A 27,610-nucleotide genomic window follows, 5' to 3' on the forward strand; every position below is an offset into this window, starting at 1 on the left:
GGCCAACATGCTGAAACCCCATCTCTACTAAAGATACAGAAACTAAGCTGGGCATGGTGGCGCGTGGCTATAATCCTAGTTACTTGGGAGGCTGAGGCAGGAGAATTGCTTGAACCCTGGAGGTGGAGGTTGCAGTGAGCTGAGATCTTGCCACTGCACTCCAGCCTGGGTGACAGGGCAAGACTCTGTCTCAAAAAAAAAAATAGCCAGGCATGGTGACACACACCTGTAGTCCCAGCTACTCAGGAAGCTGAGGCAGGAAGCCCACTTGAGCACAGGAGGTTGGGGCTGCAGTGAATTAAGATGACGCCACTGCATTCTACCCTGGGCAACAGAGTGAGATCCTGTCTCAGAAAAGGGAAGGGAAGGAAAGGGAAGGGAAGGGGAGGGCAGGAGAGGAGAGGGGAGGGGAGAGGAAGGGCGGGAATATTTAGAAGACCCCATGTCATTACTTTATAAAGGTATTTTACAAAGGCAGCTTATCATTATGAACCAAGATCAAATTACAGACCACAAGCTTCCAAAAACTATTTACAGAATCACCATGTGACTTAATCCCCAAAATTTGTATTCTGACATCTTCACTAAAGAAATATTCCGGCCGGGCGCGGTGGCTCACGCCTGTAATCCCAGCACTTTGGGAGGCTGAGGCAGGCCGATCATGAGGTCAGGAGATCGAGACCATCCTGGCTAACACCTTCCCTACTAAAAATACAAAAATAAATTAGCCAGGCATAGTAGCGGGCGCCTGTAGTCCCAGCTACTCGGGAGGCTGAGGCGGGAGAATGGCGTGAACCCAGGAGGCGGAGCTTGCAGTGGGCCGAGATCGCACCACTGCACTCCAGCCTGGGCAACAGAGCAAGAATCCGTCTCAAAAAAAAAAGAAAGAAAGAAATATTCCACATACTTTATAAACACAAGGCAGCATGACAACCTGACAAAAATCAAATAAAAATTTCACAGTGAGTAAAAAAGAATATATTTGGTAACTTTTCACCTAATAAACTTGTTCTCTTTTATTCCTTCATGCCCGTTGCTTTTCTTATCAAAATAAACTTCTTTGAAATAACTTTTGTTATTTTTAAGATCTTTTTTTTTTAAGATCTTTTTTCTTACAGCCTGTGTGATTTCAGAGATAACTAGTTAATAATAATAGTTTTTAAAAAGGCAAAGGGTCCTGTATGAGTAGGTCTGGAGGAAAAAAGTCATTATCAAAACAAAATCCACAGACTATCTATATCAGAACTGCTTAGAGTGCTTATTAAAATAAAAAATTTGTGAGCGGGTGCGGTGGCTCATGTCTGTAATCCCAGCACTTTGGGAGGCCAAGGTGGGCGAATCACTTGAGGTCAGAAGTTCGAGACCAGCCTGGCCAACGTGGTGAAACCCCATCTCTACTAAAAATATAAAGATTGGCCGGGCATGGTAGTCCTGGCTACTCAGGAGTCTGAGGCATAAGAATCACTTGAACCCGGGAGACACAGGCAGCAGTGAACCAAGATTGTGCCACTGCACTCTGGCCTGGGTGACAGAACGAGACTCCACCTCAAAAATAAAATAAAATAAAATAATTTTAAAGATTATTAAAGCTCCACCCAAACCAATCAATTCTATGATTCTGAGAGTTGGCCCATTAATCTAATTTTAAGCATTCTTCAGATAATTCCTAGCACACTAAAATTCAAAAACTCCCAGTGCTAAATGAGGGTATGCTCACAAAAACTTTTGTGGAAAAATGAAAATTTTGTAACTCTGTAAAATGTCTTATTTTACAGAAAAGATTCTCAATGATTTTGGAGTTCCTGTTTTATAAAAATAAAATAACAATGTTTTCTTAAATATAAGGAGGTATTAGAAACTAGACATTGGAATTTAACTAAAAAATTAAGTCTTAGTTAATTGCAGGGTGCTTTTTAAAAAAATCTGAGATAAAGATACAAGCAATTCTTCAGCAATTCAACTAATATTTCTGAGAGCCCACAGGATGAACAGCATGAATATGGATATCTAGGGATACAGGACAATAAAGCATAATCCCAGACTTCCAGGAATGGCATTTGGATTCATTGTAAGATAGATGCTATAGTTAGAATAGTCTTGCTTTTACAGTACACTATCATATCCAGAAAGAGAAGAGGATTCCTATCCTTGCTGAGTTTTCTCTTCCTGAGTTCTGCTCACAAAATGGAGTAACAGTAGAGTGGCAGAGATTTAAAAAGCAATCATTTAACAAAATCTTGCAAATAAATTTTAATTTTTAAGACCATACCTCTTTTTAATCAGTGTATTTTATATAGAGTAGACATATAGAAAAAACTGAGGCAGGGCCATTCTTTGTACTTGTTCTAGATAATTAAATCAAGATAAATTTAAAGACAGCAAAAGATGGTCAACTTTAATCCTCATTTTTTAAAAGTCTTCTTGCTACCACTCTCAGTACCACTCCCTCTTAACCACAAATAATGACTTCAGTAATGAAGCGCTGTAATTTAAAAGTATCAGGCAAATAACAGCAAGTAACTTAGATGAGTTGACACCGCCTGTTGCGCAAATATGTACTTAGACTATTATAAAAATAACAACTGCATTATCAACTGGATACAGACCAGAACAACTTATGGGAATACAGAGAGTCAACATAGTCTCAACTTGCATGTATGTGGCACTTTACATTTTTCAAGCATTCCTAAATTTGCGGTAGAAATTAAAAGGAAGAGAGATGCTGAAAGAAGAGAAAATAAAGATTTGATAACTATGGGCTAATTATCTAAAAGTCCTAATTTCTAGAGTAAATCATCCTTACTCATCATTTACTGGATGCTTACTCTGTGCCAGACACTGTATTAAGCCCTGAGAAAACAAAAATGAATGCAGTAGAGTTGGTGACTTCAGGGAGTTCACAGCCTAGTAAAGAAGACAAATAATTACAGCTTTGTATGCAATATGTAAAGAAAAGAAAGCAGATTATAAAACTATATAATGTCACTTTCTAAAATAAAGAAAATACTTTTAAAGATGAGGATGTTAACATTTACTTCCCAAAGTTTTTGTGGGGATTTGACATATGAAAATGCTTACTAGATGCGGTATGCCTTCCATAAATGTATTTCCCTTTTTGCTTTTTCCCTAAGACTCAAATGAAATGAGCTCAAGTCACATCTTAGGTGATGTGGTGGCTAGTATAGTCACCCACTTTTTAAAGAGGAATGCCTTAAGGGTACAAGACCCTACAGTTGTGTCCTTGGCAATGCTACCACATTATCACACCTAACAAATAAACACTGTAGACCCACTAGGAGCTTAGCTGCACACTACAGGTTAGTCCTTCTCAACCTTACCTTAGGTCTTTTGCTCACTCTCAAAAACAAAGAAACAAAGAGGATCATATGGAGAGATCCTGCTTATCATTTTACTGTATCTTCTTCATAACAATTTGAAGATTTCACTTTGAAGTCCAGACGAGCCTAGCCTCAGAGGTTGCCTCACATTCTAAGTAAAAATATCAGGGATAGCAGAATGAAATGTGCCCAAGTTTACAGGCAAGGAAACAGACATACAACTCTCTTAGGACCACATGACAAGTTGCTGACAGAGCTTTCATTTGAAGTCAGAGTTTCCCATTACTAGGCATATGACGTAAAGCCAAAAAGGGGGGATAAAAATTATATTCACATACTTTTTAAAAAGTAATAAAAGACCATGTTCTTAGGAAAAGGACTGAGAGGAATAAGCTGTTAACAAAGGCTGCCAATGGGCATGGGACAATAGGTAAACACTATCTTTCCATTTTTCACATTTTTCTAAATTTCCTTAATGCTAAACATTTTAAGTTGGAAAAAATAAATTAAGCAAAAAAAAGTATGCAGTTCTACTATTTTATACAGAGTTCACACTTGTGATGGTCACAATCTTGAGCAACATTCAGAGTATTTTCTAAATTGTCATTAACATGCAAGTAAATCTTCTAATTAATAATGTGAGTTCTATATCCTACCTCCAAAAATAAGTGAAAGTTTAAAATACAGGCAACTCACTAGTCATAATATTATGTCATTATGTGGTTATTAAAACTTTTATTTGGAACCTAGACAATAGCATGAGAAAACATTTGTGGTGTGTATCCACTGTATTATATAATAGACATAGTCAATAGAGTTATCTAACTATCTTTAAATCAGCAATATTCCTTTGAAAGTATGGTCTGAGATAGATTAACTACTTTTTCCTTGATAAATAACTTCAATTTAAAAATGCAACACAGATTCATTGCTAAAACTGAATGAGATAACACGTAAAGCAATTAGTCCAGTACCCTGGCAGTTAACAGGTATACTTCACATAGCTAACCTCTTAGAGTAACAATGGCACTTCAAAGTATGAGTTTTTTAACCTTCTTAACTTTTTATTCCATTACTTCACACTCTACTAAAACAACAGGAACCAGAAGGCAGTCTAGTATAGTCAGAGAGTGAAGGCTAGGAGGCAGATCTAGCTTCAAACCCTGGTTCTGACATTTAGTAGATATGTAACCATGGGCAATTATTTAATTTCTCTGCATTTTAGGTTCCTCATTTGTAAAATAAACACAATCTCATCCCACCTACCTTAAAAGATTTTAAGGATAATAAAATGAGATTATCTATATAAAATATCTAGCAACATACTGAGCCCACAAAGTAATAAGTGTTCAACAACTTTTGGCAATTATTAGCAGGAAAAATAATTGCCAAATTTTCTGTAAAAGGTCAGACAGTAAACAATTTAAGCTTTGATAGCCAGTCTCTACCCAACTCTGCCATCATAGAGCCAAAGCAATTATAGAAATTACATAAATAAGTAGTCATAGCCGTATTCCAATAAAATTTTATTTACAAGAACAGGTAGTGTGCCAGATTGGGCTCCCTGAACATAGTTTGCTTAACCCTGCTTTACTGGAGATATCTAAATAGTTCTCTTATCTATAAACCCCTAGGTATACTCCTTTAATAATCATCTCTTTTAGATCACTATTTTACAAAGTGTGTTCTATATACCACTTGTTTCCTGAGATATTAATAGATATTATGCCTTAATAAAATTCTATGTTCATATGAGTTTAGGAAGTTCTGAGTTAAACAGATTTTGGTTTTGGTGCAAGCACTAACCAAAAGAAAACTACAATATCAGACAAAAAAAAGGGTTAAAGACAAAGAGCATTATTAGGGATAAAGATAATAGTAACAATAATAGTAACAGTAATAGTAATGATTAAAAAGTCAATTCATCAATAAGATATAACAGTTCTAAGTTTATATAAACCTAATGCCATATTCTCAAAATATTTAGCTAAGCTTGCCAGAAGTATAAGAGAAGTTCATAACTAAAAGTAAAAATTTTAAAATGCTCTCTGGAAAAATGATAAAATAAGTAGACTTTTAAAGGCAGAAAAATGTAAAAGATTTAATTAATACCATCAACAAATTTGACCTAATTGACATATTTATCATAGTACACCCAACAACTGCAAGTGCACAAAAAACAGTATTTTTAGGCAAACATCATACCATGATTCTTAATAATAAAATGTCAGCAGCATTTTCTTTGAGATAGAGAATGCAATAAAGATGCCCACTACTTCTATTTTCAACATTGCATTGGAAGTATTAGACAGTACAATTAGACAAGAAAAATACATGCAAAATATAGAAATTTAAAAGAAGAAATCAAATTGTCACAATTTGCAGATGATATTATTATATAGAAAGAAAATTCAAAATAACCTACAGATGAAGAATTATAACTAACAAATGGGCTTGGCAATTTTGTTTTATGCAAGAGGATTCTACAAAAAAATACATTGTTTTTCTACATACAATCCCAAGCAAAATGAAATTTATAAATATCATCTATATAAAACTATCACAAATATCAAATACCTAGGTAAGACTTGTAATGAAAGATATGCAAGGCCTCATTGCAATAAACTATGTAACATTTTTGAGAATAAGTTAAGACTCAGCAAGTGGAGAGCTATACTACATCATGGATCAGAAGACTCAAAATTATAAAGAAGTCAATCTCCCCAAATTAATCTAGAGATCCCAGTGCAATTCTAATCTGAATTCCAACTGTGTGTGTGTGTGTTATGTGTGTGTGTGCATAATACGCTAAGTTCATTTTGAAATTCATATGAAAATCCAAACATCCAAGAAAAGCCAAGAAAATCTTGTGCACAAAGAATAGACTTGATCTATCAGATATCAAGATAAACTATAAAGTAACAGTAATTAATACAGAGTAACTGGCACAAGAGGAGAAAAACGTTCCTTTGGAACAGACTAGAGAGCACAGAAAAATGAACAAAAACTAAGCAGGTATATGTACTTGATTTATAACAAGTTGACACTATTGAACAATGAGGAAAAAATAAAGTTTTGGTTTTTGTTTTTTCAATAAATGATGTTGGGTCAATTAGACATTCATATGAAAAAATAAAATAAAACTTGCTCCCTATCTCATATCATATGACGCAAAGATCAGTTCCAGGTGGTCTATGGGTCTAAATCAAAAAGGTAAAACAATGACTAGAGATTCTTAACTTGGGATCAGTAAAATCAGTAAAACTAGGGGCTCTATGGAAGGCCTTCAAAGGTTCCATGAACACCTTAAAGTTATATAAAATGATTTGTATGTTTCTGGAGAAATTACCCATATCTTTCATCACCTTCTCAAAAAAAAAATACACTACCTAAAAAAGTAGCTTGAGAATGTCCTCACGAACTCAGGGTAAGAAAAGATTTTTTAAACAAAATATTTAAAGCATTACCCAAAATGGGAAAAGATAAATTTTATTTGATTACATAAATAATATTAAGCATTTCTGTTCATCAAAAGACACCATAAGAGAGTAAAAGGCATCTTTCAGTGTGGAAAAAAGGTATCTACAAAACAGAAAGGATGCCATTGGTGCCGCTACTTAGGAGTTCCCTGGGCCAGTTCTGATGTTAACCAGAGCTGCAATGGACAGTCCCATGTGAGTGCATACTCACCTTGCTCGTATCTCATCCCAAGCATTCACTGAACATTCTGCCACCTTCTGCTTCATGACCTTCTCTGAAGGCCATGGAAATATGTTTAGCGCAGCACAAGCTCAGCTTGGAAGATGGGGTAGTAAACACCACTGGAAGAAACTTAATCAGCATTGAATAAGTGCTTCAGATTCTCCTCCTTCAGGAAGGCTTTCTGTGCTCTTCTCAAAGGTTCTAGAAGAATCCAGTTCCCATTGCCTATAGTGTGACCTTAATAAGAAGGAGGCTTTTTCCTTCTTCCAAACCTCACTACTCCCTCACTTCTACTTCCTGGGATTATCTCCCAAAAAGCTATCTGTACCCTAGTGCTCATCACAAGGCTCTACTTTTGTTGGAATCCAGACTAAGACTATAAACTGGTCTGTATCCAGAATGTATTAAAACTCCTACATATCAATTAAAAAAGACAAGAAATTGAATAGAAAAATGGACCCAAAAATGGATTCATAAAAGAGGATTTCTATATGGCCAATAAACATCAAAATGTGCTTAACTTCATTAATATTTAAGGAACTGAAAATTAAAATTATAAGATGTCACCTCATAGCCACCAGAATGTTTAAACTATAAAGACTGATAATATAAATAATGGGAGAAAGTATATGACAACAGGAACCCTCATACACTGCTAGTGGAAGTGTAAATTGGAAGAATTTGTACAACAGCTTGACATTATCCAATATAGATAAAAATACCACATCCTATCATCCAGAAATTCTACTTCTAATAATTTATCCAACAAAGGTGCAGGCACTTGCACACCAAGTATACAAGAATGCATTATTCACATTAGTCCCAAACTGGAAATGTCTGTCAACAGCAGAATGGGCAAACTGTGACATAATCATACAATGGAATACTATAAAACAATGAAAATGAGCAAATTACTGCTACACAAAATAACAAGAATGTATCTACAAATCTTATATGAAATGAAAGGATCCAGAAACAAAAGGATATATAAAGTCCATTTATATAAAGTATAGAACAGACAGACGAAACAGTGTGTTGTATAGGCATGCATGCTCTGGGGGTGAAACTATAAAGAAAAGCAAAGAAGTGATTATCATAAAAGAAAGGTATTGATGTTTTTCCCTTTGGAGGAGGAAGGGGAGTAGTGGTTGGCATCGGAAGAAGAAAGGCTTCCAGGTAACATAAACATTCTATTTCTTAACCTGGGTGGTAGTTACACAGATACTCACTTTATGATAAAAATTCTTCTTTTGTGCACATTTCCATTTTGTATTTGGGTATTATATTCTATAATAAAGAGGTTAAAAACAAGTTTTTCTCAAATGTCTAATATTTAAACATATTATAAGCAACCTAATTCAAATGATAAAAATACAAACTAAAACAATGAGATATCAGTTTTCACCTGTATGGTCCAGAGTATACAGAAATAAGCACTCTCAAACATTATTGTTAGGAGTACAAATTGATACAGCAGCTGTGAAAGGCAATTTGATAATATTTATTTAAAATTTAATTGAATATAACCTTTAACCCATAATTCCATCTCTATAAATTTTTCCTACATAGACATTTATACAAGAACACAAAGAAGGATATACAAGAATATTCACTGCAATATTGTTAGTAATACCAAAAGATTAGAACCAATCAAAAAGTCCATTAATGAAGACAGGTTAAATATGTTATACTACACCCAGACACTGAAATATAATGTAGTCAGTTACAAGAAATGAGAGGCCAGGCGTGGTGGCTCATGCCTATATCCCAGCACTTTGGGAGGCCGAGGTGGGCAGATCACTAGAGGTCAGGGGGTTCAAGACTAGCCTGGCCAACATGGTGAAACCCCATCTCCACTAAAAATACAAAATTAGCCAGGCATGGTGGAGCATGCCTGTAGTCCCAGCTACTCAGGAGGCTGAGGCAGCAGAATCCCTTGAACCCAGAAGGCGGACATTGCAGTGAGCTGAGATCCCGCTATTGCACTCCAGCCTGGGTGACAAAGCAAAACTCTGTCTCAAAATAAATAAATAAAAATAAAACAAATAAAATGAATGAGAAAGTCTACACATCCTGATACATATATCCTCAATATGTATTGTGAAACTTTTAAAAAGTCATATACAAGCAAATGTGTATAATAAAGTACCATTTGTGTTAAGGGAAAAAAAACAAAGGGGTTTCAAGATTGCAGACTATAGGCATCTGGTAGGCCTCCCACACAAAGAAGAATCAAAATAGGAAGTCGATAATCATACTTCAAATAGATCACCTAAGACAGAACACTGAAATTCAATAGGGAAGTAATAGGAAACACCTAAGGTAAGGCAGGAAAGGGAAACCAGGCAGCCTGCTTGGCAGTATCAGATGGGAGCTTGGAAAGGCTCCCCAGTGTAGGGAAAATGGAAGTGAAAGATCCTCAGTGGTCCGCATTCCCACAGTGAACTCCTGCACTCCTAATCATAGGGGAGCTTGTCGACCTTGGTGGGCACTGAGACTAACATAGGAAGCTGCCAGGAGACCATGTGACAATATGGCTCCAAAGAGGGAGCTCACATTGGTTCTCACACACTGCCCCAAGTCCTAAGCAACTACAGCAAGATGCCATTTTGAGAGCCCAGCACCCTCTAGACTGCATCCTGCCTTGGAGCCCGACAGCCCCTGCATCTCCACATCCCTGGATCCCCATTGACACCCTCCACCTGCAGCCAGTCACTGCTGCTGGCTGCCACTGCCAAAGCTGAAACAAGAGCCACTGGCAACAACCCCACCATTCCCAGCAGCAGGGCCATAGTTCATTTACAACCATCCTAAGGACAGACAACCCTGCCCAGAGCCACTACCTGGGGCTGAAGCGCATGCTCCCTAGCCACTTGTCTATAGCTGCGGCCACTGAAAGTACCTCCACAATCCCCAAAAGTAGGGCTGCAGCACAGCCACTGCTGTCCCCACTCAAACATTCTGCCATGAGCCTGGAAATCATCCTGCCCCCACCTATCAAAACTAGTGCCCATATGTACCACCAAGGGGGACTTGGGACAGATCTACCTGGCAGTGCTCTGCCCCACCAAGTGCCACATCATCTGGGTGCTTGGGGATTGCTCTGCCCTATCCACCATCATTGGCTCCCAAGTACTCCTCCTGGGAACCTGAGGACAAGCTTATCCAATCTACCACTACCACAATAGCTGGCACCCACCCACATGTGCCACCTGTGGTTCAAGGACTGTCCACCAAGCCTGTCATAGCTACTGCCAACAAAAGCACAGATCTGTTGTGAGCCGAAAGTTGTTCCCCCACTGCTACTGCCATTGTCCATGCAACACCCACTGGCCAGAGACCCAAAGACCCTTCCACCCATTCAGGCCACCATTACCATTCCTGACACCCAAGAAGCTACTTGAAGGCCTAAGAATCAGCCCACCTAGATTCACTAACACCAGTGCCAATGTATGACACTCTGGGGCCCAAGAACAGGCATGCTTAGCCTGCCACAGTAACCACTGGGGAACAAGGACTGGCCCATCTGGTGTCCCTGTCTCCAACAAAATATCACCACAGCCTCCACTAACAACCACAGCCTAAGCCACTGAGGAAATCTCAGACACCACTGACACTGTTTACAGCCAAAGAAATCATACAGAGACTACACTAATGCATGTATCCAGGATCAAAGCCAAAGTGCTCTACTCAACCAACCGCATAGATAGAGCTTCAAGGAAGAGTCCTCTGCTATCAATGTAAATTCAGAAAATTAGAAGTAATTATTAAACCAGATGTGCAGATATCAATGGAAAGGAAAGATGACAAGTCCAATGGAAAATAATAATTCTCCAGCAACATATTTCAATGAAAAAAAAACTTATGAAATCCCAGAGAAATAATTCAAAAATAATTATATTAGAGAAAATCAATGAGATACAAGAGAACATAGACAAAAAACAGAAAAAAAAAAATCAGAAAAACAATTCAGGATAGAAATGAGAAATTTACCAAAGAGATAAATATCATTTAAAAAAATTCTGTAACTGAGGAATTCATTAAATGAAATTAAAAAATACATTTGAAAGCTTCAATCATACACTATATCAAGTAGAAGAATAAATTTCAGAACTTGAAGACAGGTCTTTTGAAATAACCCAGTCAGATTGAAATAAAGAGAAAACAACTTTTTTTTTTTTTTTTTTTTTAGGGGGGGTCTTTTCCCTGTGTCCCCCCTGGTGGAGTGCAGTGGTGCGATCTCGGCTCACTGCAAGCTCCGCCTCCCGGGTCCGCGCCATTCTCCTGCCTCAGCCTCCCAAGTAGCTGGGACTACAGGCGCCCGCCACCGCGCCCGGCTAATTTTTTGTGTTTTAGTAGAGACGGGGTTTCACCGTGTTAGCCAGGATGGTCTCGATCTCCTGACCTCGTGATCCGCCCGCCTCGGCCTCCCAAAGTGCAGGGATTACAGGCGTGAGCCACCGCGCCCGGCCAGAAAAAACAACTTTTAAGAATGAAGGAAGAGTATGTGACCTGTGAGACACCATAAAGTGACCAAATATTCAAATTTTCAGTGTCTCAGAAGGTGACAGGAAAACAAACAGGATAGAAAAACCTATTTAAGAAATTAATAGCTAAAAACTTCCCACGTCTAGCAAGAGAATTAGACATCCAGATATAAGAAGCTTAGAGATCCCCAGAAAGATGCAAGTTAAAAAGGTCTTCTCCACAGTACATTATAGTCAAACTGTGAAAAGTTAAAAAGATAATTAAAACAGCAAGAGAAAAGTGCCCAGTAACTTACAAAAGTACGCCCATCAAACTAATAGCAGATTTATCAGCAGAAATCTTACAGGCCAGGGGAGAATGGGATAATATATTCAAAATGCTAAGAGAAAAAAAAAAACAGCCACTAAGTATGCAATACCCAGCAAAGTTATCCTTCATAAATGAAAGAGAAATAAAGTCATTTCTGGACAAGCAAAAGCTGAGGGAATTCATCACCACAGGACAAGATCTACAAGAAATGCTTATGGAGTTCTACCCCTGGAAGTGATAAGACAATATCTACCATCATGGGAAAAAAACCATGAAAGTATAAAACTGGTAGAGCATATACATAAATAAGTAAGGGAAAGAATTCAAATGTTACCACTACAGAAAATTACCAAAATTACAATGTTAAATAAGAGAGAAAGAAAGGAACAAATTGTAGACAAAGCAAACAGAAATCAATTCATAAAACGACAGGAATAAGCCTTCACATATCAATAATAACCTTTAATGTAAAAGGATTAAACTTTCTACTCAAAACATATAGACTGGTTGAATGAATACAAAATATAGCCCAAGTATATGCTGTCTACAAGAAACTCATGTTACCTGTGAAGACACATAGTGACTGAAAGTAAAGGGATGGAAAAGATATTCCACGTAAAGGAATACCAAAAGTGAGCACGAGTAGCTATACTTATGTCAGATAACACAGACTTTATGTCAAAAACAGTAAGTAAAAAGAGATGAAAATGTCATTATATAATGATAAAGGGAACAACTCAGCAAAAGGATGTAAGAATTCTAAACTTATAGGCCGGGAGCAGTGGCTCACGTGTAATCCCAGCACTTTGGGAGGCCAAGGCAGGCAGATCACAAGGTCAGGAGAACGAGACCATCCTGGCTAACAAGGTGAAACCCTGTCTCTACTAAAAATACAAAAATTAGCTGGGCATGGTGGTGGACACCTGCAGCCCCAGCTCCTCGGGAGGCTGAGGCAGGAGAATGGCATGAACCCAGGAGGCGTAGCTTGCAGTGAGCCGAGATTGTGCCACTGCACTCCAGCCTGGGCAACAGAGTGAAACTCCATCTCAAAAATAAAAATAAAAAATAAATAAATAAACTTATATGCACTCAATACCAGAGCTCCCAAATATAAAAAGCAAATATCAATAGATCTAAAGGCCTTTCCTCTAATAACTAGAACAACACAAGAATGCCTACTTTTCACCACTCCTATTCAACATAATACTGAAAGTCCTAGTCAGAACAATTAGGAAAGAGAAAGAAATAAAAGGCATACGAATTGGAAAAGGAGTCAAATTGTCCCTCTTTGCAGAGGACATAATCTTATATCTAGAAAAATCTTAAGACTCCACCAAAAACCCTTACATCTGATCAACAAGTTCAGTGAAGTTGCAGGATACAAAATACATATAAAAATCAGAAGTAATTCTATGCACTAATAATAAATTAGCTGAGAAAGAAATCAAGAGGGTAATCCTGTTTATAATAGCTACAAAAAAATATACCTAGAAATAAATTTAATCAAGGATAAAGACCTCTACAAGGAAAACTGTAAAACACTGATGAAAAAAAATGAATGGGACACAAACAAGTAGAAAGATATCCCATGCTCATGGACTGGAAAAACTACTATTGTTAAAATGACTGATATGGGTTGGCTCTGTGTCCCCCCAGCCCATCCAAAATCTCATGTTAAATTGTAGTCCCCAGTGTTAGAGAAAAGGCCTGGGGGGAGGTGACTGAATCATGGGAGCAGATGTCTCCATGCTGTTCTTGTGATAGAGTTCGCCCCAGATCTGCTTGTTTAAACATGCGTATCACCTCCACTGGCTCCTACTGGCCATGTGAAGATGTTCCTGCTTCCCCTTCACCCTCTACCATAATTACAAGTTTCCTGAGGCCTCCCCAGGAGCAAAATCCTATACAGCCCACAGAACCATGAGCCAATTAAACATCTTTATTACCCAGTTTCAGGTATTTCTTTGTAGCAATTTGAGAATAAACTAATATAGAAATTTCAAAGGGGGCAGAGCAAGATGGCCGAATAGGAACAGCTCCAGTCTCCAGCTCCCAGCACCACTGACACAGAAGACAGGTGATTTCTGCATTTTCAACTGAGGTACTGGGTTCATCTCACTAGGGAGTGCCGAACAATCGGTGCTGGTCAGCTGTTGCAGCCCGACCAGTGAGAGCTGAAGCAGGGCGAGGCATCACCTCACCTGGGAAGCGCAAGGGGGAAAGGAATCCCTTTTCCTAGCCAGGGGAACTAAGACACACAACACCTGGAAAATCGGGTAACTCCCACCCCAATACTACACTTTAAGCAAACGGGCACACCAGGAGATTATATCCCACACCTAGCCAGGAGGGTCCCACACCCACGGAGCCTTCCTCATTGCCAGCACAGCAGTCTGCAATCTACCGGCAAGGCAGCAGCGAGGCTGGGGGAGGGGCACCCACCATTGCTGAGGCTTAAGTAGGTAAACAAAGCCCTGGGAAGATCGAACTGGGTGGAGCTCACAGCAGCTCAAGGAGGCCTGCCAGTCTCTGTAGACTCCACCTCTGGGGACAGGGCACAGATAAACAACAACAATAACAACAACAAAAAACAGCAGCAGAAACCTCTGCAGACGCAAACAACTCTGTCTGACAGCTTTGAAGAGAGCAGTGGATCACCCAACATGGAAGTTGAGATCTGAGAACGGACAGACTGCCTGCTCAAGTAGGTCCCTGACCCCTGAGTAGCCTAACTGGGAGACATCCTCCACTAGGGGCAGACCAACACCCCACACCTCACAGGGTGGAGTACACCCCTGAGAGGAAGCTTCCAAAGCAAGAATCAGACAGGTACACTCGCTATTCAGTGGTATTCTATCTTCTGCAGCCTCTGCTGCTGACACCAGGGCAAACACAGGGTCTGGAGTGGACTCCTCAAGCAATCTCCAACAGACCTACAGCTGAGGGTCCTGACTGTTAAAAAGGGAAAATCCAACAAAACAGGAAGGACACTCCACACCAAAAACCCCATCAGTACGCTTCACCATCATCAAAGACCAGAGGAGATAAAACCACAAAGATGGGGAAAAGCAGGGCAGAAAATCTGGAAATTCAAAAATAAGAGCGATCTCCCTCCAAAGGAACGCGAGCTCATCGCCAACGGATCAAAGCTGGACGGACGGCTGGGCTGCGGCTCGCCTGTAATCCCAGCACTTTGGGAGGTCGAGATCGGCGGATCACGAGGTCAGAGATCGAGACCATCCTGCCTAACCCGTGAAACCCCGTCTCTACTAAAAAATACAAAACCAGCCAGGCGCAGGTGGCGGGCGCCTGTAGTCCCAGCTACTCGGGAGGCTGAGCAGGAGAATGGCGCGGAACCCGGGAGGCGGAGCTAGCAGTGAGCCGAGATCCAGCCACTGCACTCCAGTCTTGGCGACAGAGTGAGACCCGCCTCAAAAAAAAAAAAAAAAGCTGGACGCAGAATGACTTTGATGAGATGAGAGAAGGCGGATTCAGTCCATCAAACTTCTCAGAGCTAAAGGAGGAATTACATACCCAGCACAAAGAAATCCAAAAAATCTTGAAAAAAGAGTGGAAGAATTGATAACAGAATAATTAATACAGAGAAGCCATGAAACTAACGGACAGAGATGAAAACCATAACACGAAAATATGTGACAAATGCACAAGCTTCAGTAACCTACCTGATCAACTGGAAGAAAGAGTATCACGACTTGGATCAAATGAATGAAGGAAGTGAGAAGAGAAATCTAAAGAAAAAAAAGAAGAAAAAAGAAATGAACAAAATCTGCAAGAAATAAGGGATTATGTTAAAAGACCAAATCTACATCTGATTAAAGCCTGAAAGGAGGTAAAAATGGAACCAAGCTGGAAAACACTCTTCAGATATCATCCAGGGAGAATCCCCAACCTAGTAGGGCAGGCCAACATTCAACCAGGAAATACAGAGAACGCCACAAAGCATTCCCCTTGGAGAAGAGCAACTCCAAGACACATAATTGCCAGATTCACCAAAGTTGAAATGAAGGAAAAAAATCTATGGGCAGCCAGAGAGATGGGTTACCTACAAAGGGAAGCCCATCAGACTAACAGCAGATCTCTCTCAGCAGAAACTCTCCAACCCAGAAGAGAGTAGCCAATATTCAACATTCTTAAAGAAAAGAATTTTAAACCCAGAATTTCATATCCAGCCAAACTAAGTTGCATAAGTGAAGGAGAAATAAAACTTTACAGACAAGCAAATGCTACAGATTTTGTCAATGCTAGGCCTGCCTTACAAGAGACCCCTGAAGAAGCACTAAACATGGAAAGGAACAACCGTACCAGCCATTGCAAAAAACACATGCCAAAATGTACATTCATCGAGGCTAGGAAGAAACTGCATCAACTAACGACCAAATAACCAGTTAATATCATAATGGCAGGATCAAGTTCACACATACCAATAATATTAACCTTTAAATGTAAATGGACTAAATGCTCCAATTCAAAAGACACAGACTGGCAAACTGGATAAAAGAGTCAAGATCATCAGTCTGCTGTATTCAGGAGACCCATCTCACACGCATATATTTCATACATAGGCTCAAAATAAAGGGATGGAGGAAGATTTACCAAGCAAATGGAGAACAAAAAAAGCAGGGGTTGCAATACTAGTCTCTGATAAAACAGGACTTTTAAACCATCAAAGCAGATCAAAAGAGACAAAGAAGGCCATTACATAATGGTCAAGCAAGGGATCAATTCAACAGGAAGAGCTAACTATCCCAAATATATATGCACCCAATACAGGAGCACCTAGATTCATAAAGCAAGTCCTTAGAGACTACTAAAGAGATTCTAGACTCCCATACAATAATAATGGGAGACTTCAACACTCCACTGTCAACATTAGACAGATCAACGAGAGAAAGTTAACAAGGATATCCAGGGATCTGAACTCCTCATCTCTGGGCAAGCAGACTCTAATAGACATCTATAGAACTCTCCACCCCAAATCAACAGAATATACATTCTTCTCAGCACCACACATCGCATTTACTCCAAAATTGACCAATGAATTGGAAGTAAATCACCTCAGCAAAATGTACAAGAACAGAGTCTATAACAAACTGTCTCTCAGACCACAGTGCACTAAACTAGAACTCAGGACTAAGAAACTCAATCAAACCGCCAACTACATGGAAACTGAACAACCCGTCTCTGAATGACTATTGGGTACATAACTAAAATGAAGGCAGAAATAAAGATGTTCTTGAAATCCTAATGCTACCAAAAGATACAACATACCAGAATCTCTGGGACACATTTAAAAAGCAGTGTGTAGAGGGAAATGTATAGCACCCTCAAAATGCCCACAAGAGAAAGCAGGAAAGATCTAAAAATTGACACTCTAACATCACAATTAAAAGAACTAGAGAACAAGAGCAAACACATTCGAAAAGCTAGCAGAAGGCAAGAAATAACTAAGCATTCGGAGCAGAACTGAAGGAGACAGAGACACAAAACCCTCCAAAAATCAATGAATCCAGGAGTTGGTTTTTGAAAAGATCAACAAAATTGACAGACCACTAGCAAGACTACAAAGCAAAGAAGAAAAGAGAGAAGAATCAAATGGCGTACTAAAATGATAAAGGGATATCACCAATCGACCCCACAGAAATACAAACTACCATCAGAGAATACTCATAAACACCTCTTCTACTAAATAAACTGAAAATCTAGAAGAAATGGATAATTTCCTGACACTTCATACCTTCCGGGATCAAAACCAGGAAGAAGAACTCTAATAGACCAATAGCAGGCTTCTGAAATTGAGGCAATAATTAATAGCCTACCAACCAAAAAGTCCAGGACCAGATGGATTCACAGCTGAATTCTACCAGAGGTACAAGGAGGAGTTGGTAACATTCATTCTTGAAACTATTCCAATCAATAGAAAAAGAGGGAATCCTCCCTAACTCATTTTATGAGGCCAACATCATCCTGATACCAAAGCCTGGCAGAGACACAACAAAAAAGAGAATTTTAGACCAATATCCCTGATGAACATTAAAAAATCCTCAATAAAATACTGGCAAACCGATTCAGCAACACATCAAAGTCCCTATCCACCGCGGATCAAGTGGGCTTTCATCCCTGGGATGCAAGGCTGGTCTAACATCTGCAAATCAATAAAACATAATCCAGCATATAAACAGAACCAAAGACAAGAACCACATGATTATTCTAATCGATGCAGAAAAGGCTTTTGACACAAATTCAACAGCCCTTCATGCTTAAAACGCCAATAAATTCGTATTGATGGAACGTGACTCAAAATAAATAAGAGCTATTTATGATCTAACCCACAGCCAATAATATCATACTGAATGGGCAAAAACTGGAAAAATTCCCTTTGAAAACTGGCAAGATTAGATGCCCTTCACCACTCCTATTCAACATAGTACAGTTCTGGCTAGGCAACTGTAGGCAAGAGAAAGAAATCAAGGGTATTCAGTTAGGAAAAAGAAGAAGTCAAATTGTTCCTGCTTGCAGATGACATAATTGTATATTTAGAAAATCCCATTGTCTCAGCCCAGTAAATCTCCTTAAGCTGATACAAGAAACTTCAGCAAAGTCTCAGATACAAAATTAATGTGCAAAAATCACAAGCCTTCTATACACCAGTAACAGGACAAACAGAGAGCCAAATCAGGAATGAACTTCCATTCACACTGCTTCAAAGAGAATCAAATACCTAGAATCCAACTACAAGGATGTAAAGGACCTTCAAGGAGAACTACAAAACCACTGCTCAGTGAAATAAAAGAGGACACAAACAAAATGGAAGAACATACCATGCTCATGGATAGGAAGAATCAATATCGTGAAAATGGCCATACTGCCCAAGGTTATTTATAGATTCAATGCCATCCTATCAAGTTACCAATGAGTTTCTTCACAGAATTGAAAACTGCTTTTAAAGTTCCTCATATGGAACCGCAAGAGCCCGCACTTCAAGACAATCCTAAGTCAAAAGAACAAAGCTGAGGCATCACACCTGACTTCAAACTATACTACAAGGCTACAGTAACCAAAACAGCATGGTACTGGTACCAAAACAGAGATATAGACTAATGGAACAGAACAGAGTCCTCAGAAATAATACCACACATCTACAGCCATCTGATCTTTGACAAACCTGAGAGAAATGAAGAAATGGGAAAGCGATTCCCTATTGAATAAATGGTGCTGGGAAATTATTAGCCATAAGTAGAAAGTTGAAACTGGATCCTTTCCTTACTCCTTATACGAAAATTAATTCAAGATGGATTAGAGACTTAAATGTTAGACCTAATACCATAAAAAATCCTAGAGGAAAACCTAGGTAGTACCATTCAGGACACATAGGCATGGGCAAGGACTTCATGTCTAAAAACACCTAAAAGCAACGGGCAGCAAAAGCCAAAATTGACAAATGGGATTCTATTAAACTAAAGAGCTTCTGCACAGCAAAAAGAAACTACCATCAGAGTGAACAGGCAATCTACAGAATGTGGGAGAAAAATTCTTGCAATCTACTCATCTGACAAAGGGCTAATATCCAGAACCTACAAAGAACTCCAACAAATTTACAAGAAAACAAACAACCCCATCAAAAAGTAAAGTGCGGATATGAATAGACATTTCTCAAAAGAAGACATTCCCATACAGCCAACAGACACATGAAAAAATGCTCATCATCACTGGCCATCAGAGAAATGCAAATCAAAAACACAATGAGATACCATCTCACACCAGTTAGAATGGCAATCATTAAAAAGTCAGGAAACAACAGGTGCTGGAGAGATGTGGAGAAATAGGGAACACTTTACACTGTTGGTGGATTGTAAACTAGTTCAACCATTATGGAAACAGTATGCATGATTCCTCAAGGATCTAGAACTAGATGTACCATATGACTCCAGCCATCCCATTACTGGGGATATACCCAAAGGATTATAAATTATGCTGCTATAAAGACACATGCACACGTATGTTTATTATGCACTATTCACAATAGCAAAGACTTGAAGCAAACCCAAATGTCCATCAGTGACAGATTGATTAAGAAAATGTGGCAATATATACACCATGTGGAATACTATGCAGCCATAAAAACGATGAGTTTAGCCCCTTAGGACATGGATGCATGGAAACCATCATTCTTAGCAGCAAAACTATCACAAGAACTGAAAACCAAACACGCATGTTCTCACTCATAGGTGTGGGAACTGAACAATGAGATCACTTGGACCTCGAAGGGAACATCACACACACCGGGCCTATCATGGGGAGGGGAGGGGAGGGATTGCATTGGGAGTTATACCTGATGTAAATGAGACGAGTTGATGGGTGCAGTAATCAACATGGCACACAAGCATACATATGTAACAAACCTGCACGTTATGCACATGTACCCTACAACTTAAAGTATAATAATAGTAAATAAATTAAAAAAAAAAAAAAGAACAACTATTTGGAAACATTAAAAAAAAAAATGTTTACCATATATGTGTATTTATTTAATTGCATTTATTTAATTGAATTTATATATTTATACCATATATATTCATTTAAATAAATAAATTTCAGAAATAAATTTCAGAGAAGTCCTCACAGATCTTGACACATATTATTTAATCTTATTAATAATGATATAAAGGTTATCTGGCAAGGCTTTATTTTTAAGGTATTTATAATATGCACAGTTAATGCTATTTATGCTACAATATGCACAGTATATTAATTGCAAGCATCTTTTACATTTCCCTGGAGTCAGTACAACTGACTAAATCTAAAAATAAAGTGTTAGGATTGATATTTCTGGGATGGTAGTCTAAGCATAACGGAAACACCTTTAATATAACATGCTGTTTTTCAAATATGCTACAAAGTATTGTTAGACAAAACAAGATGAAAGGTATTTTAGTGGTGTGCTAATAAATACCAGAGTAAACACTATAGAATAAGTTCATACAAATGACAGGAGAACAAGTCATGATTATGCACAGACAGGTCCACAGAAAATATACTCCCTTTTTAAATTTTTAGTAGTTTTTAATTTTTATTTTAATCAGGCATATTGAGCAATAAACAGTTCTTTCTTCCAGCTAACTTTGACCACTCTCTGGCATATACATATCCTTTGGGAATATTTATCTATTTATGCAAAAGTAAAATGGTTGCTATAAAATAGGCTAAATCAAGCAGATTATTTCAACTTAACTCCTTTCTCTGTAAACACAACTCAATAAACATAACATCACTCTAGATATCATTTTTACAGGACATTTCATTTTAATGCTCTTGAAATCTAACTTTATCGTGGCTTTTATGAATATCTCTTTCATTTCAGTTAATCTTATATCTGTCTTTTAAGATAATTCAATATCTACAGACCTCATTTGTATATAATCATGAAGCGTGTGAAAGATTTACCAATCTAATGTCATATCAGAACAAACAAAAATGAATGACGTCTGAGAATGGAAAAGGTTGCCACTCTCAAAATTCAGAAGCTGCTAGTTCACAAATTAGTACATTGCATCATGATTCCACCCCATTTGTTTGTGCACTTCAAATAATACAAACTCCTGAATTTACATTTAAACATACAGGTAGTTTTACTTATTTACTTCCTTTTTCAAATCAAGAAAAGTTTATCATTCTGAACTAGTTAGAGTCAATGGTCTATTTATCTTAATTTTATACCGCCCTTTTTACCCCCTTCAACTTGTATTAATTGAGCATCTGATCCTGGCCTACATGAATGGGGAAACTCTTAAATTGTTTCAGTATCATTTCTTTAGATTACAAAGCCTCTTAACGGTTATTTTCTTTTTCCTTTTATAAATCTATCCACTACCTTAGTATAGAGTCTTCAATAAATTTTGATTACACCACATTTTTAAAGCAAGCACAATTTAGTTAACCTATTTGGTAAAAAGAAATATTTCATTGTATAATATATCAATTTAGTCATCAAAGTCTATTTTTAAAATAACCTTTTTATGGTAAATTATAATTATTAACACCCTGGCTCTTGCTTGCAATAAGATACGCTGAAAGGTAGATTATGCTGAGCTTACTATGTTGTCATAATTGTTGTTATATGTGGTTACATCTTGGAGACTGGTACCATCATTGCTTTAGATTTGGAGTCCATTACAGAGACATTTCTGGTGTAGCAGTTAATTTTTATTCTCCATTTTCCATGTGGGTAAACTGACTGGGGAGTGGGTGAGAGAGGAAATCAACCAATCCTTCTTACAGGCTAACTTAAGGCAAGTAAAATAAAATCCCCAACATTTTTTATCTCAATAACCTGATCTTGTTGAATAAAATAAATTAGCTTGCAATTTGAAATTATTGCTGGGGAAAAGGGAAGGATACTAAGAGGAAAAAACTAAGTTTCCAAGGAAATATGTATAAACATATTTCTCTGATAATTAAAAGAGAAGCTTCATTCTAATTGATGACTTCCTACTGCATGACAGTTTGCAAGAAACCTAAACTCACTCTTGGGAGGGAAAAGTATTTTTTACCTTAAAAATATTATTTATTTGCTTGTTCTTCTGTTTCAAAAGCACATGAATGTATTCTATAGATGATGATGATTACAGAGCTACAAAGTTTACCACAGCTTCAGTGATGAGTGCTCCCACCCATAGAGTGTCATCCTCAGAAACCATCTGGTGCTCCTTCTGCATAATTAGCAAAATATTGACTTAGCACTTAACACTCTAGGGAGGATTAAACCAATTTTTTTAAGCAAGAAAAATTCCAGCCAAGTCAAAACAGAAATGTATCAAAACTTTCTCTAAAGGAGATTTTTTTTTTTTTTAATTCCCAGGCTTTACCTGGGTTTCTTTTTTTTTTTTTTTTTTTTTTCCTAATATAGTACCTGAATTCTACAAATAGATATTCAGTGAGTAGAATGCTGGCAAAGCAGATGCTGCCCCTTGCATCCACCCACTGAATTCTTATTCCCAATCTGGTTGTCTGCAGTGGTGAATCAGAGCAAGGTGACTCAGTCAAACTAACGACAAGAAATTTAAGCTACCCCTTGCCTCACAGTATTTACCTTGAAATAAGACTATTAAGCTACTAAAACTTAAAAGCACAGGAGCTAGCCAAGTTGCAAAATAACATGCAGGATGAGACCACTGCATCATAATTTCCCTAATTGTTTTTCTTAGAGCAGATGTCTAAGATGAGTTCCACACATTAAAAACAAAAGGAAGGAGATTAAGGTTTTGAACTATGACTCTAACAAACCCATTTCTTGTGTCTTAAAGTCATCAGAATTCATTCAAGAGGAAAGCAATAAGCATGGCAAAACATAACTAAACAAAGTATTACACTTTAAAATGTCTTATTTCAGAACTGCAGATTGTATATATGTTCCTTTTTTGTCCCAACTTCCATGAATCGGTCATTTGCCTAAGGACAATAGAAACCAACCAAAACCTACCATCTTCCAAACACTTGATGTACACCAGAAAACATGGTGTCAAGGTAGACAAGAAAAGAGTACTAAGGGCTATATATCCCAAATTGTGTATCAAGACACCCCAAGACACCATAAAGAAGTCATAGAAGCACCGTGGGATATCTTAACTTTTTAAGAGAAACAGTAACACATGACATTTGTTGATCACTTAATGAACTACAAACACAAATCAGTTTACGGTTTCAACATTACATCACACCACCTTCATTTCTATGACATCACCTCTTTGCAAAGCTGGGTTTTCAGTGGTTCCTGTGATAAAAAGCAACTATGCTAAAATCCACGTGGAACAGGAAATGAGGACAGAAACATTCAATCTGTTTGCAGTGTCTGAAGAGTGTGCAGTGCTCAAGAAGCACACACATCTCATTAATAATTGTGATAATTTAAGAATAAAATTAAAGTAGTGCTTTTGGTTTCAATATATCTGTATTATTTCTTCAAAGAGCTACTAAGTTATTAGTATATAAATATTGAAGAATTTTATCCCAACCATGTAGTAAAGTAAACTGTTAGGTATCTCTTTTGGACCAAAGTCACTGTGAAAAAATTACTGACACACTAAAGGCACTGTGAACCAAGAAAATTTGACAACTTCTGGCACAGGGCCTTAAATGTATCATGAATGTAAAAAACTCAAGTAAATAAATGCAAGTCACTGGTGATAAGTAAAGGAAAATAACCAAAGTATCTGAAAATGCACTTTTCTAACCACTGCCTGAGTAATTAGGGTCCAGAAGAAGGGAATGACTCTGGGAGTACTGTGAGTAAAATCAATAGTCTCAATGTCAGTACCAAATAAGTCAGCTCCTTGAAACGTATATGCAATCTAGAAAGGAAACAAATGGAAAGGAAGCAATGAGACAACCTGAAAAAAGTAAATCAGCAACACTCTATATACTAAAAGAAAAACTTACTTTCTAGTTTCTAGTTTCTACAACACATTGTTAGGTTAGAAAGTGATAGAGACAAAAAGAAGCATTTGTGCAACTTCACACTCAAGAGGTCTCCTGGCAGTAGTAAGTGTTGGTTTCTTCTGATCCCAAACTAAAATGTAACTAGGAAAATGTACAGAAGCTTATGAGAGGAAGAGATAACTTAAAAAGAAATAAAACAAAATTATAGGACTTTAAAGCATGCACACACTCAAAAGAGAGGGACACAGGGGATAAAGCAAAACAATGGAAGGGGACCAGGTGCAGTGGCTCACGCCTGCAATCCCAGCACTTTGGGAGGCCAAGGTGGGTGGATCACTTGAGGTCAGAAGTTTGAGACCAGCCTGGCCAACATGGTGAAACCCCATCTCTACTAAAAATACAAAAATTAGCCGTGCAAGGTGGCATGCACCTGTAATCACAACTACCTGGGAGGCTGAAGCAAGAGAATTGCTTGAACCCGGGAGGCAGAGGTTGCAGTGAGCCAAGATCGTGCCACTGCACTCCAGCCTGGGCGACAGAGCAAGACTCCATCTCGATAAATAAACAAACAAGCAAACAGTGTAAGGGGATGAATCATCTCAGCATAGAGTAATGTTGCTGAGAGGATGTTGTCAAAATCACAGTTCTTGGCATTACCTGAACTGTGATTCAAACAAGACCACCACTATAATATTACAGTAAAACACAGTGCCAACATATATAAAAGAATGATTCTTATTCCACAAATAAAAAAGATGAGACTCAAATCTAATTGAGTTCTACATTCTTAATAGGCACACAAGATTTTTAATGTAAAAGCAAACTTCCATCTAAATGTAAGACTGCAAACTGTTGGGATTACGCCTGTAATCCCAGCACTTGCGGAGGCCAAGGAGAATTCCTTGAGCACAAGAGTTCGAGACCAGCCTGGGCAACAACAGTAAGACCTCCGTCTCTACAAAAAAATTATTTTAAATTAGCCAAACATGGTAACACATGCCTGTAGTTCCAGCTAGTCAGGAGGCTGAGGTGAGAGAATCGCTTGAGCCCAGATGGTCAAGGCTGCAGTGAGCCGGGATCATAACACTGCCCTCCAGCCTGGGCAACAGTGCAAGTCCCTGGCTCAAAAAAATAAAAAATAAAAAAAGGTGTTTTAAAAAATAATACCACCGTGTACATATCATTATATGTTCTTTAAATGAATTAGAGACAACGGAGGAGTTATCTGTGATATCTATGCAGTTATTTCACTAAAACTAGGTCAGCCCAAAAGAAAACTGGTAAAAGCAGAGTAACATTGGTTCATAATAATTGCCACTAGCCCAAAGAAGTACATGATCTTGCTTTCCCTGCTATTAGCTAACTGTGTAACCTCTGAAATGTCACTAATCTTATGGTTTCTCAGTTTTCCCAGACTTATAAAATAGATAATATATAATATTTATTGTGTCAGAGTTGATGTAAGAAAGGGATGTGATGATAGAAAGAAAATTCTTTGAAAATATAAAATTTTACAATCAAGACATCATTATAACCATTCAAAATAGTACTTTTGCTTTCATTCTCATATGAGCCTAGAAAGAGCCAGACATGCTAGCAATGCAGTTTCAATACTTCTTACATATAACCTATACATTTAACATCTATATATATTATACCCAATGTTAGGACTTAAACTCATGGCCACATCAGATACCTGGGCATCACAGATCAAGAAATACAACTGTCATAAACATACGTGTGCATGTGTCTTTATAGCAGCATGATTTATAATCCTTTCGGTATATCCCCAGTAATGGGATGGCTGGGTCATATGGTACATCTAGTTCTAGATCCTTGAGGGTTCATACTGTTTTCCATAATGGTGCCAAGAACTAGTTTACAATCCCACCAACAGTGTAAAAGTAATTCTATTTTCTCCCACATCCTCTCCAGCACCTGTTGTTTCCTGACTTTAAATGACCATTCTAACTGGTGTGTATATCTCATTGTGGTTTTGATTTGGCATTTCTCTGATGGCCAGTGTGATGATGAGCATTTTTTTCATGTGTCTGTTGGCTGTATGAATGTCTTTGAGAAATGTCTATTCATATCCTTTGCCCACTTTTTACGGGGTTGTTTGTTTTTTCTTTGTAAATTTGTTTGAGTTCTTGTAGGTTCTGATATTAGCCCTTTGTCAGATTTAGATTGCAAAATTTTCTCCCATTCTGTAGGCTGCCTGTTCACTCTGATGGTAGTTTCTTTTGCTGCAGAAGCTCTTTAGTTTGAATGAGATCCCATTTGTCAATTCTTGGCTTTTTGCTGCTGTTGCTTTTTGGTGTTTTTATGACATTTTGTGTCCTTGCCCATGCTCTTATGTCCTGAAATTGGTACTTTACCTAGGTTTTTCCCTAGGATTTTTTATGGTATTAGGGTCTAACATTTAAGTCTCTAATCCATCTTGAATTAATTTTCGTATAAGGAGTAAGGAAAGATCCAGTTTCAGCTTTCTACTTATGGCTGGGCCAATTTTTCCTTAGCACTATTTATTCAATAGGGAATCCTTTCCCCATTTCTGTTTCTCTCTAGGTTTGTCAAAGATCAGATGGCCAGATGTGTGGTATTACTTGAGGACCTCGTTCTGTTCCATTGGTCTATATCTCTGTTTTGGTACCAGTACCATGCTGTTTTGGTTACTGTAGCCTTGTAGTATAGTTTGGAAGTCAGGTAGCGTGATGCCTCCAGCTTTTGTTCTTTTTGACTTAGGATTGTCTTGAGATGTGGCTCTTTTTGGTTCCATATGAACTTTGGGTGCTGTAGTTTCTTTTTTTCCAATTCTGTGAAGAAACTTGGTAGCTTGATGGGATGGCATTGAATCTATAAATTACCTTGGGCAGTATGGCCATTTTCAATGATATTGATTCTTCCTATCCATGAGCATGGGGTATGTTCCTTTCCATTTGTTTGTGTCCTCTTTATTTCACTGAGCAGTGGTTTGTAGTTCTCCTTGAAGAGGTCCAGATCCCTTGTAAGTTGGGATTCCTAGGTATTTGATTCTCTTTGAAGCAATTAGAATAAAGTTCATTCCTGATTTGGCCTCCTCTGTTTGTCTGTTACTGGTGCATAAGAACGCTTGCGGATTTTGCAGCACTATTCACACAGCAAAGACTTGAATCAACCCAAATGTCCACTGTAGTGACAGATTGATTAAGAAATGTGGTACATATACACCATGGAATACTATGCAGCCATATAAAAGGATGAGCCTCGTGTCCTTTGTAGACATGGATGCAGCTGGAATCCACTCGCTCCAGCAAACTATCACAAGAACAGAAAACCAA

At 38.0% G+C, this 27,610-nt stretch overlaps 1 protein-coding gene across 7 annotated transcripts in view; it reads right to left on the reverse strand.

The window, feature by feature from the left end:
* Window positions 1–27,610, reverse strand: part of SOX6 (SRY-box transcription factor 6) — a 766,932-nt gene that overhangs the window by 521,333 nt on the left and 217,989 nt on the right. The gene's annotated exons all lie outside the window — the stretch shown is intronic.

This window comes from Papio anubis, chromosome 12 (assembly GCF_008728515.1).
Source record: "Papio anubis isolate 15944 chromosome 12, Panubis1.0, whole genome shotgun sequence".
In the NCBI taxonomy this organism is placed as follows: domain Eukaryota; kingdom Metazoa; phylum Chordata; class Mammalia; order Primates; family Cercopithecidae; genus Papio; species Papio anubis.